Here is a 10,972-nt window from a genome sequence, read left to right as displayed (position 1 = left end):
CTGAAACTATCCAACCACATCACTGCTATTTAGTGGAGAGAGAGAGAGAGAGAGAGAGAGAGAGAGAGAGAGAGAGAGAGAGAGAGAGAGAGAAAATAATTGACGGCACAAATGATTTTCAATTTCAACATTATGGTGATCAGTGTTTGCTTTTTATCAGCTCATTTGCATTTAAAGGGACACACCCAAAAGCGGAAAATTTTTGCTCACACCTACAAAGTGGCAATTTTAACATGCTTTAATGAATTATCTATATGATATTTTGAGCTAAAACTTCACATATGTATTCTGGGGATCTTAAAAAAGACATTGTGAAATGTCCACTTTAAGTAAAACATAATAGCTAGTGTTAGTAACAGTACACACTTTTAAAATCTTTATTGTTGTATAGTGTGACAACTGAGATCCCACTATGTGATGTGACTTTTAGCTAGGAAGACAAAAAGGACTTTTTAAAATCCACATAGTTTTGATTGTCTATTGATTGTTTTGAACCTGTCAATCAATATAAGTTTTTTTCAGTCGTGTAATTCTGTCATAGTTTACACACCTTCTTGTTTTCCTGTAACACAAAAATGTTTACTTTTATAGGGCCTTTGTGATAACCAAGTGAAAAATTAACAGATGGAAAAAAAATTATAACTGTGTTTATAACAGCATCTCTATTGTATCTAAAAACATTTTATTTTAGCCTTAACCTGCATAAACGTTAAAGGCCACTGCAGTTTGCATTTATATATTTTAATTCACCCTTTTTAATTATGCATAATGAGGTTAATTTTGCTCACACAAATAAATTTTTGCTTAGATACATCTCAGTTTAACCAAACGCTTTTGACTTCCTGTGTCACTATGGTTACAAATCCGCGAGCAGTTCCCCACAGTTAAAAAAGCGAAAGTAGCTTTACCTTACGCTCTTCTTTTTACTCTCTTTGTACTGTACGTAGAAATTGGGTGGCCCCAAGGGTCGAAACCCTCCGGAGGAGACTTAAGTAACTCCATTTAATGCACAGAAGGGGTTGCAATAACCTCCTCTCTCCAAAGCAATATCTGAAGGGCAGGTCAGGCTTTTCCTGAGCGGCTGAGTGCTTTTAGACTGCGGGGAACGAAGTGTGAATGCTATGTCTGTATGAGACTAATGACAGGCCTCGGTCGGAGTCAGACCCTCGCCTCTTCCGGCTAATGCGGACGGAACGGGGAAATATAACTCAAGCACACTTTGAAGAATGGACCGGAACGAGCGGAGTTACTGTGGAAGTTTCACAAATGGTTTTAGCGACAAATCGAATTGTTTTGTATTTACTTTCTCAATAGTTGTCTCTTGTCTTGCTGTACATGCATGCAAAATGATTCAAATGTACCTTAACTTTCCTCACCCCTGAAATACATTGGAAGAGCATCATATGGCAGCGTTTGGTAACACACATACTGTACAGCTTAAATGCATTGTAAGGTGCTTTGGATTAAAGTGTCTACCAAATGCAGAAATCTAAATGCAATGTGAATGTTTTCTAATGCTTTAACCAAGTATTCATGGATTGTGAAGGACAGTGAATGTTCTGTTTCCTAGCAAGCATGGCAATGATATTTCGCAGCAGCCGAAAATAGTCCACTTGGTAACTTTCAATACCAGGGGACTATTTTCGGGCACTAAGTAATATAATTGCGCCTCCTGCAGCCATGTTACAGCAAAAAAATGACTTGATTATTACGCCAGAATGAGAGAATAGTTCCTAGCCATATTGGCCTAGAAAATCGCAACTTTTAATTTTTCATCGGCCTTAGTACACCATGTTACTACAGAAGAGTCAAGTTTTAAATAGGAAAAATATTGAAACTCTTTGGTCATTTTCAAATTCAATGAATTATGCTATGCTATGCTAAAAGTAGTACCGCCAGATCCGGAGATCGGCTGAATGGATTCCCAAACGGTAAAAATATTTAACTTGGTTTGGCTTGCATTGTAGATTTCTTCCAGCTATTTGGGGTTATGAAGAACCCATAAATGTAATTAAATATTTTTCTTTGAACATGAAGCAGTGTAATTGTCCACGTCTGTGTAAAACTGGTTCCAGTTAAACAGAATTAAGTATTATGGTGCACACACAAAAAATGTATGTCCATGTATGTGGACACACCAGGTCTTAGGAGGTTAAAATTGAAGGATGCCATTTTGGCACCCCTGGCATTACTTAAGTTTCCAAAACACTTTCTCACTATCAACAGTTATTGAACAGGAGACAGCGCACACAAATCCAACTTTCAAAAACTAACTTGGCTTTACTGCTCTGTTTGATTTTACATCATTTAGAAATGTCTGCATCTTAGACAGGATTGCACAACTTCGGTAGGAATTTGGAAAAATTGTCTATTTGTTGTCTAAATCCATATTAATTCAGGGTTGCAGCACTTTGCGGCATGTGTATATGGGAAACAAAACACAATCTGTGTGTGTGTGTGTGTGTGTGTGTGTGTGTGTGTGTGTGTGTGTGTGTGTGTGTGTGTGTGCGTGCGTGCGTGCGTGCGTGCGTGCGTGCGTGCGTGCGTGCGTGCGTGCGTGCGTGCGTGCGTGCGTGCGTGCGTGCGTGCGTGCGTGCGTGCGTGCGTGCGTGTGTGTGCACTGAGGGAAGACCATTAGAGGAAAGTGGTACGTTTATTATAAACATTTGTTTCACTTTTCCTTATAATAACAGGTTGTAAAATGGAATCAACCCAACAGCCTATGTTTTTGTGTTTTTCCAACACTTCAAAATCTGTATAAAGTCAGTTCAAAGAATTGTTTCTAAATACATGAATGTTCGAAATGTATTGCTGAAACACGTACCAAAGACTGTGAACTATGTACTGAAATGTGGATTTATACCGTCCACATTTCTGTGATTATTTGGGTGGGGCTAAAATGGTGGCTCCAGTGCGTCACCGTTTTAGCCTCGCCCATAACACAATTGCGGATTCGGGTTGTAGCGATATTTGAAAGTTGAGGGAGTCCGGCAGCTTTCTCAAAAGTGGGCGTGGTTTCAGCAAAGACAGTGGACACGCCCCCATTGTTTGAGAGCAGAGAATCCTGCCTGTTTTGATAACTTATTTTATGTATTTGGCATTTTTTTTAATTATTCAAATTTGGCGGTTTATATCACATTTTTCTGTGTTGTCACAAACTGAGAACACATTTATCTCTTTCCCACCATTGAGGAGTTATCCCGTCAATTAAGAGAAAACATTTGAATAAAAAACGTCCTGATTAATTTTATGTTAATCTGCAATTATTATTACCACTTACCCAATTTATTAAAAAAACTGAAGCAAAAACGTTATTAAATAATTTTAAACTCTGTGTATGTTTTGATAATCATTCTGAATCTGATCTCTAACAACCATAAAAATGCAATTATTTCAGCTTTTTGCTATAAAAATTATTTTTTAAAGAAAAATACCTAAGAGTTTATAAGCAGAGGAAAAAATATAAGGATGAAGGCAACTTTTCGAAAAATGGCTGGCGGGGAATGAGTTAATATCGGACTTTAAATAAATTGCTGGGTTGTTTCAAACCATTGCTGTTCAGAATATGGACATTTGCTAGGTTAATTTAAACCAATGGCTGGGTTTGTCCATATTTTATCCAACCAAGGGTTGAAACAACCCTGCTTTTTCAAGCATGTGATTACATTGTCTTCATTTGCTTTGTTGTTTTAAATCCTGTATGGCTTTATAGCAGTGGTTTAGGATTATTTCAGCATATTTGCATGCACTGTAAAAAATACTTTGGTGCCTTAAAATTTTTTGTTGAATCAACTCGAAATTACAAGTCATTTCACTTGACTAGAGATGAGTTGTTATAACTACAGGTGAGTTGTTATAACTTATAAAATTAAGTTGACTTTTCTTAACTATATTTTATAAGTTGTGACAACTCATCTCTGTTGACATGACTTGTAAATCTGAGTTGATTTAACAAATTTTTTTTAAGGCAGCAAAGTATTTTTTACAGTGTGTTCTGACAGACTTCCCTTTATACATCTGTATTAATAGTTTAATATATATATATATATATTTTTTTTTGGTTATCCTAATATAACAAACATCATTTCATAAGAACCATGGAAAATATTTTATCTTAGTAAATAGAATATTCTGTCACCTACCAACTAATCACCTGCTGTCTGGCACATTAATGATGTGTTATAAGGGTTTACTATTGTGTATTTTATCTATAAAAAGTTTTATGATGTGTATTCTACAATTAGCAGAAAATGTAGGTTATAAAGACATTCAAATTTGAGCTGTTTTTAATCCCTCCTTGAGCTGAACCACACCTGCTGTTTATTCAGACCGACCTGATAAAGCAAAAACTGAAAAAGGAGCATGAGCAGATGTTTTATGAAAAAAATGTGATGGCACATTATGCTCGAGGCCATATTTAATGAGGGCACAAACAGGTAAAATGCATTACAGGTAGAAAATAACACATCAGAAGTGAGTGAAATTTGTTTTAGATTGGATGAATAAGATTGAATGGTGATACCTGCTGGCACCTGTGTGGAAAACAGTAACAAAGAAATGCAACTTAAAGTGCCAGATAACAGATATTGTTCACAGCTGTTGTCTGGTGATGTTGTTGTGAAGTTTTATTGTTAAATAAGGTCTCTGTGCCTGCACAATTGACTAAGAACTCATACACGTTACATAAACTTTCAACTTAAAATTGTTACGGTGAAAAAACACAGAGAGAGATCCCAGAGCAGATTAACAGAAGAGTTTATTGAAATAATAATAATAAGGAAAAGTCAGAAGCACGTCTGGGCGCAATGGCCACTCCGAGGCAGACGGCAAAACAGAATCCACACACTGGGCTTGAGAGGATGACCACACTCGTCCGGCCTGCTGCCACACTCAGGCGAACGGTGGGAGAGAGAGAGGAACACACACGACACAGTGAGAGATGTCCACAGTTCACTAGGGCACAGAGCCAGCTCAGGAGGCGAGCGAGATGATCCTGAGGCGGGCAGAGAGAGAGAGAGCGTTAGTGGTGCTGAAATCTGACCGGGCAGGCTGGACAGCTCCCGAAGCGAGGGACCGCCCAATGGGAGAGCGGCAGAGCCGCAGCGAGACTCCTCAGCACGCTGGAGAAAAGCAGTCTTAACAGGCAGCTTGGGAGAGCGGAGAACAGGGGATAAACTGGGCGAGAAGTCTCCAACACCTACGGGTAGCAGAGAGCACAGACTGACGGGGGAAAAATAAAACAGGCTAGAAAAACAGGCAAACTTGACAGGACAAGACTAGAATCCATAATAAACTAAATATAAACTAAACTAATCAAATACAGAACCGAATGGCCATGAAATGAGCTGCAGGTGAGTGGCGCAGGTGAAACAAATAACACTGATTACACCCGTGACTGAGACGCGCACGTGTGAAGCAATAAACACAAACACCAACACTGAGAACCCAAAATAAAGCAGTGAATAAACCAAAGTCACAACAGGACCCCCCCCCCACGACCGCCACCAGGCGGTCCAAGGGAGGGCTCACCTCGTCGCCGACGGAAGTCCACAATCAGGTCAGGGTCCAAGATGTCCCGGGCCGGTACCCAACACCTCTCCTCCGGACCATAGCCCTCCCAATCCACTAAATACTGAAAACCCCTGCCCCGCCGACGTACATCTAAAAGGGTTTTAACGGTGAAAACTGGGGCACCATCCAAAAGCTGCGGGGCGGGAGGGGTGGGAGCAGAAGGGACAGGGTTAAGGGGAGAAAAAAACACAGGCTTCAGTTTAGACACATGAAAAACTGGATGAACCCGACCGAGAGCAGGGGGCAATCTGAGCTTAACTGTCACCGGGTTGATGACCTTATCAATACTGTATGGCCCAAGGAAGCGAGGTGCCAGCTTGCGAGATGGCCCTCGGAGAGACAGATCCTTGGAAGAAAGCCATACCTTCTGCCCACAGATAAAGCGGGGCGCGGGTCTACGATGACGGTCAGCCGCGGCTTTGGTCCGTCTGGAGGTCTCGAGTAAAGTATTTCTAGCCCTCCTCCAGGTGCGTCTGCAACGTTGAACGAAGGCTAGCGCAGACGGGACCGCCGCATCGGGTTCTTGAGCTGGGAAAAGAGGAGGCTGAAAACCCATGGAAGCCTCAAACGGGGACATTTTAAGGGATGAAACAGGAAGAGAGTTATGAGCATATTCTACCCAGGGTAACTGTTGGCACCAGGAGCTCGGATATTGAGATGTCAGACAGCGGAGCGCACGACCAAGATCCTGGTTAGCCCGTTCGCATTGCCCGTTGGTCTGTGGGTGATAACCTGAAGACAAGCTGGCTGTGGAGCCGATCTGTCTACAGAACTCTTGCCAAAAACGGGAAATAAACTGAGGACCCCTATCAGAAACCACGTCAGAAGGCAGACCATGTAAGCGAAAGACGTGTTCTATCATAATCAGAGCCGTTTCCTTGGCAGAGGGAAGTTTGGGCAGAGGGACAAAATGCGCTGCTTTAGAGAAGCGATCAACAATGGTCAAAATTACAGTGTTACCTCTAGAACTAGGTAAATTGGTAACAAAATCAATGGCTATGTGAGACCAAGGACGGGAAGGGACAGATAAGGGCTTAAGCAGACCACTAGGGGCTTGATGAGAAGCCTTATTGCGGGCACAAACCTGACAGGCTAACACAAACTGTCTGACATCGGAGCCCATAGAGGGCCACCAGAATCGCTGATGGACGGCAGCCAGCGATCTCCGAACTCCGGGGTGACAAACTAACTTGGACTCGTGACCCCACCGGATGACCTCGGAACGGAGCGATTCCGGAACCCAAAGTCGACCCGCTGGGCACCCCTCTGGCACTTCCTCCTCCCGTCCGGCCTCCCTCACTCGCTGTTCGATTCCCCAGCGCAGAGCCCCCACCACCCGCCCCTCCGGGAGGATGGTTTCGTCTCTGTCAGAACTGGAAACCTCGAACAACCGAGAGAGGGCATCAGGTTTAGTGTTCTTAGAACCAGGCCGGTACGAGAGGATGAAGTTAAATCTGTCAAAGAAGAGCGCCCAACGAGCCTGACGTGATGTTAACCTCCTGGCTGAACGGATATATTCTAAATTCTTGTGATCCGTCCAGACCAGGAAGGGTTCCGAGGTCCCCTCTAACCAGTGACGCCACTCACCCAAAGCCAATCTGACGGCCAGCAGTTCCCGATTCCCTATGTCGTAGTTTCGCTCTGCTGGGTTAAGCCGGTGTGAGAAGAAAGCGCAAGGATGCACCTTGCCATCCTTAGACGATCGCTGAGACAGAACGGCACCAACCCCGACATCCGAAGCATCCACCTCAACAATGAATTGAGAGGTAGGATCTGGAATAGAAAGAACAGGAGCAGTGATAAACCGGGACCTTAACTTATCAAAGGCCTCCTGAGCCTCTTTTCCCCAGACAAACCTCTCCTTGGTGGAGGTGAGAGCCGTAAGGGGTTGAGCAATCTGACCAAAGTTTCTAATGAATCGCCGGTAAAAATTGGCGAACCCTAAGAAACAAAGTAATGCCTTACGGGAGTCGGGGACTGGCCATTCGGCCACCGTTCTGACCTTGGCTGGATCGGGACGTATCTCACCCTCGGCAATCACGAAACCCAGAAACGAAACCGACCTCTTGTGAAACTCGCACTTCTCCGCCTTCACATATAACTTGTTCTCAAGTAACCGACGTAAGACTCGGCGGACATGCTGAGTGTGTTCCTGCATGGAGGGAGAAAAGATGAGAATATCATCTATGTACACAAAGACAAACTTGTCAATCATGTCTCTCAGCACATCATTAACCAAAGTCTGGAAGACAGAGGGAGCGTTACAAAGCCCGAAAGGGAGAACGCAGTACTCAAAGTGTCCAGTAGGGGTGTTAAAGGCTGTCTTCCACTCATCGCCCTCTCTTATGCGTAGTAAATGATAAGCATTGCGCAAATCCAACTTGGTGAAGAACCGTGCTCCCTGCAAAAGCTCAAAAGCAGAAGACATTAAAGGAAGGGGGTACCTATTCTTAACAGTAATGTCATTCAAACCCCTATAATCAATACAGGGGCGAAGGGAGCCGTCCTTCTTTTTAACAAAGAAAAACCCCGCCCCTGCGGGAGAGGTGGAGGGACGGATGATACCGGCACGGAGGCCATCATTAATATAACGGTCCATAGCCTCTCTCTCAGGACCGGACAAAGAATAAAGTCTACCTTTGGGCGGAGAAGTGCCTGGGAGGAGCTCGATAGAGCAATCGTACAGCCGGTGAGGAGGAAGGGAGGTGGCCCGGGCTTTACTGAACACCTGACCGATATCGGCATACTCCGCCGGGACTCCAGTTAAATCAACCGCCGAAACCTGAGGAAGAGAAGAAACAGAACCCGAAGCAGCAGAACCAAGACAGGACACATGACAGGACTGAGACCAAGCTAAAATAACATCTTGTTGCCAATCAACATGGGGATTGTGCTGTGCCAACCATGCATGCCCCAAAATGATGGGAGATAGAGAGGCATGCAGGATGTACAACACAATCTCCTCACGATGATTGCCAGAAATAAAAAGACTTACAGGGGGCGTGCAATGAGTGATCTGTGCCATCTGCTGACCTCTGATGGACCATACATCCAGGGGAGCCTCGAGAGAAACAGCAGGGATGCCACAAGCCCGAGCCAGGTCTTCACTGATAAAATTGCCCTCGGCGCCCGAGTCGAGCAGGACCATGGTGGGATGATCGACACCAGAGAAGGACAAGGTGACCGGAAGTCGAGTGCAGGACGATGGGGAGGATTTCTGTGACGTGGTGCCCACCAGGACCCCCTGATTCACCGGTGGGCAACCCCTTTTACCGGGCAGAGCTTGGCAAAATGTCCAGGTTTGCCACAATAGAGGCATAGAGAATTCTGAAGGCGACGCTCTCTCTCTCTCTGCGATAAACGCATCCTGCCCAGCTGCATGGGCTCACTCTCCACTGGCGGCGAGCTACCGGGCTGGTTGGACTGGGAAGGCTCGTTTAAAAAGACCCGGTGACGGAGGGTACGGCGCTGGTCGCGGAATAACATCCGGGCTTCAACCCTAAGCGCAAGCTCGATGATGCCGTCAAAAGAGTGCGGGAGGTCGTGGGTCGCTATCTCATCTTGGATATTGTCATTCAGACCCTCAAGGAACTGCGCCCGGAGGGCTGCCTCGTTCCAGCTGCATGCCGCTGCCAAGGTCTTGAACAGGATGGAGTAGTCCGTCACCGAGCCCGATCCCTGGGCGAGGCGAGCCAGCCGAGCCGCGGCGGCATCCCCACGAACAGAGCGATCAAAGAGCTTTATCATCTCTTCCCGAAGCTCCTCAAATGACCGGCAGCATGGATCCTGGGCGTCCCACACGGCGGTGCCCCACTGGCGCGCTCTCCCTACCAGCAGAGTGATGACATAGGCGACTCGGGTGCGTTCAGTCGCGTAGCGGCGAGGCTGGAGAGCGAACACCAGCGAGCACTGGGAAAGAAACGCCCGACAGGAGGAAGGATCGCCGTCGTAGGGCGGAGGGTTGGCAGCATGGGGCTCTGACTCGAGGGAATGCCGAGTCCGGTCGAGGCGTGTGGAGAGCTCGTCAATGCGAGTGGTCAAATCCTCCACCTCCTGAGCTGTAGTGGAAAGCTGGGCAGAGTGTTGGCCCAGCCAAGCTCCCTGCTGCGCGAGCGCAGATCGGACAGAATCTGCATCTGCGGGATCCATGTTGGCAAGTCCGTTCTGTTACGGTGAAAAAACACAGAGAGAGATCCCAGAGCAGATTAACAGAAGAGTTTATTGAAATAATAATAATAAGGAAAAGTCAGAAGCACGTCTGGGCGCAATGGCCACTCCGAGGCAGACGGCAAAACAGAATCCACACACTGGGCTTGAGAGGATGACCACACTCGTCCGGCCTGCTGCCACACTCAGGCGAACGGTGGGAGAGAGAGAGGAACACACACGACACAGTGAGAGATGTCCACAGTTCACTAGGGCACAGAGCCAGCTCAGGAGGCGAGCGAGATGATCCTGAGGCGGGCAGAGAGAGAGAGAGCGTTAGTGGTGCTGAAATCTGACCGGGCAGGCTGGACAGCTCCCGAAGCGAGGGACCGCCCAATGGGAGAGCGGCAGAGCCGCAGCGAGACTCCTCAGCACGCTGGAGAAAAGCAGTCTTAACAGGCAGCTTGGGAGAGCGGAGAACAGGGGATAAACTGGGCGAGAAGTCTCCAACACCTACAGGTAGCAGAGAGCACAGACTGACGGGGGAAAAATAAAACAGGCTAGAGAAACAGGCAAACTTGACAGGACAAGACTAGAATCCAGCAATGCTAGAAACCGGCGAGCACATACAAAGACGGACTTGCAACGAACACTGAAACACACAGGGATTAAATACAGAACCGAATGGCCATGAAATGAGCTGCAGGTGAGTGGCGCAGGTGAAACAAATAACACTGATTACACCCGTGACTGAGACGCGCACGTGTGAAGCAATAAACACAAACACCAACACTGAGAACCCAAAATAAAGCAGTGAATAAACCAAAGTCACAACAAAAATCATATTAAAAATTATAATAATAATAACTACAATAATAATAATAATAATAATAATAATAATATTTCAAATAAAATAATAATAATAATAATACTTATAATAATATTAATAATAATAATAATAATAATAATTTCAATGAATAATAATAAAAATTCAAATAATAATAATATTTCAAATAAAATAATAATAATAATAATACTTATAATAATATATATAATAATAATAATAATTTCAATGAATAATAATAATAATTCAAATAATAATAATAATAATACAATTAATAAAAAATTGCTTAAGATGAAACCAATTTGTGGACTATGAGTTTTTGTATGCTGGCTTATTTTCAAGCACATTTCAACATTCAAGCACATTTCCTCACCCTTTGCTAAATACTAATAAAAACTTTAGCTTTAGTAA

The sequence above is a fragment of the Paramisgurnus dabryanus genome, chromosome 7 (genome assembly GCF_030506205.2).
Source record: "Paramisgurnus dabryanus chromosome 7, PD_genome_1.1, whole genome shotgun sequence".
NCBI lineage: Eukaryota > Metazoa > Chordata > Actinopteri > Cypriniformes > Cobitidae > Paramisgurnus > Paramisgurnus dabryanus.
Note: the sequence above shows the minus strand (reverse complement) of the source record.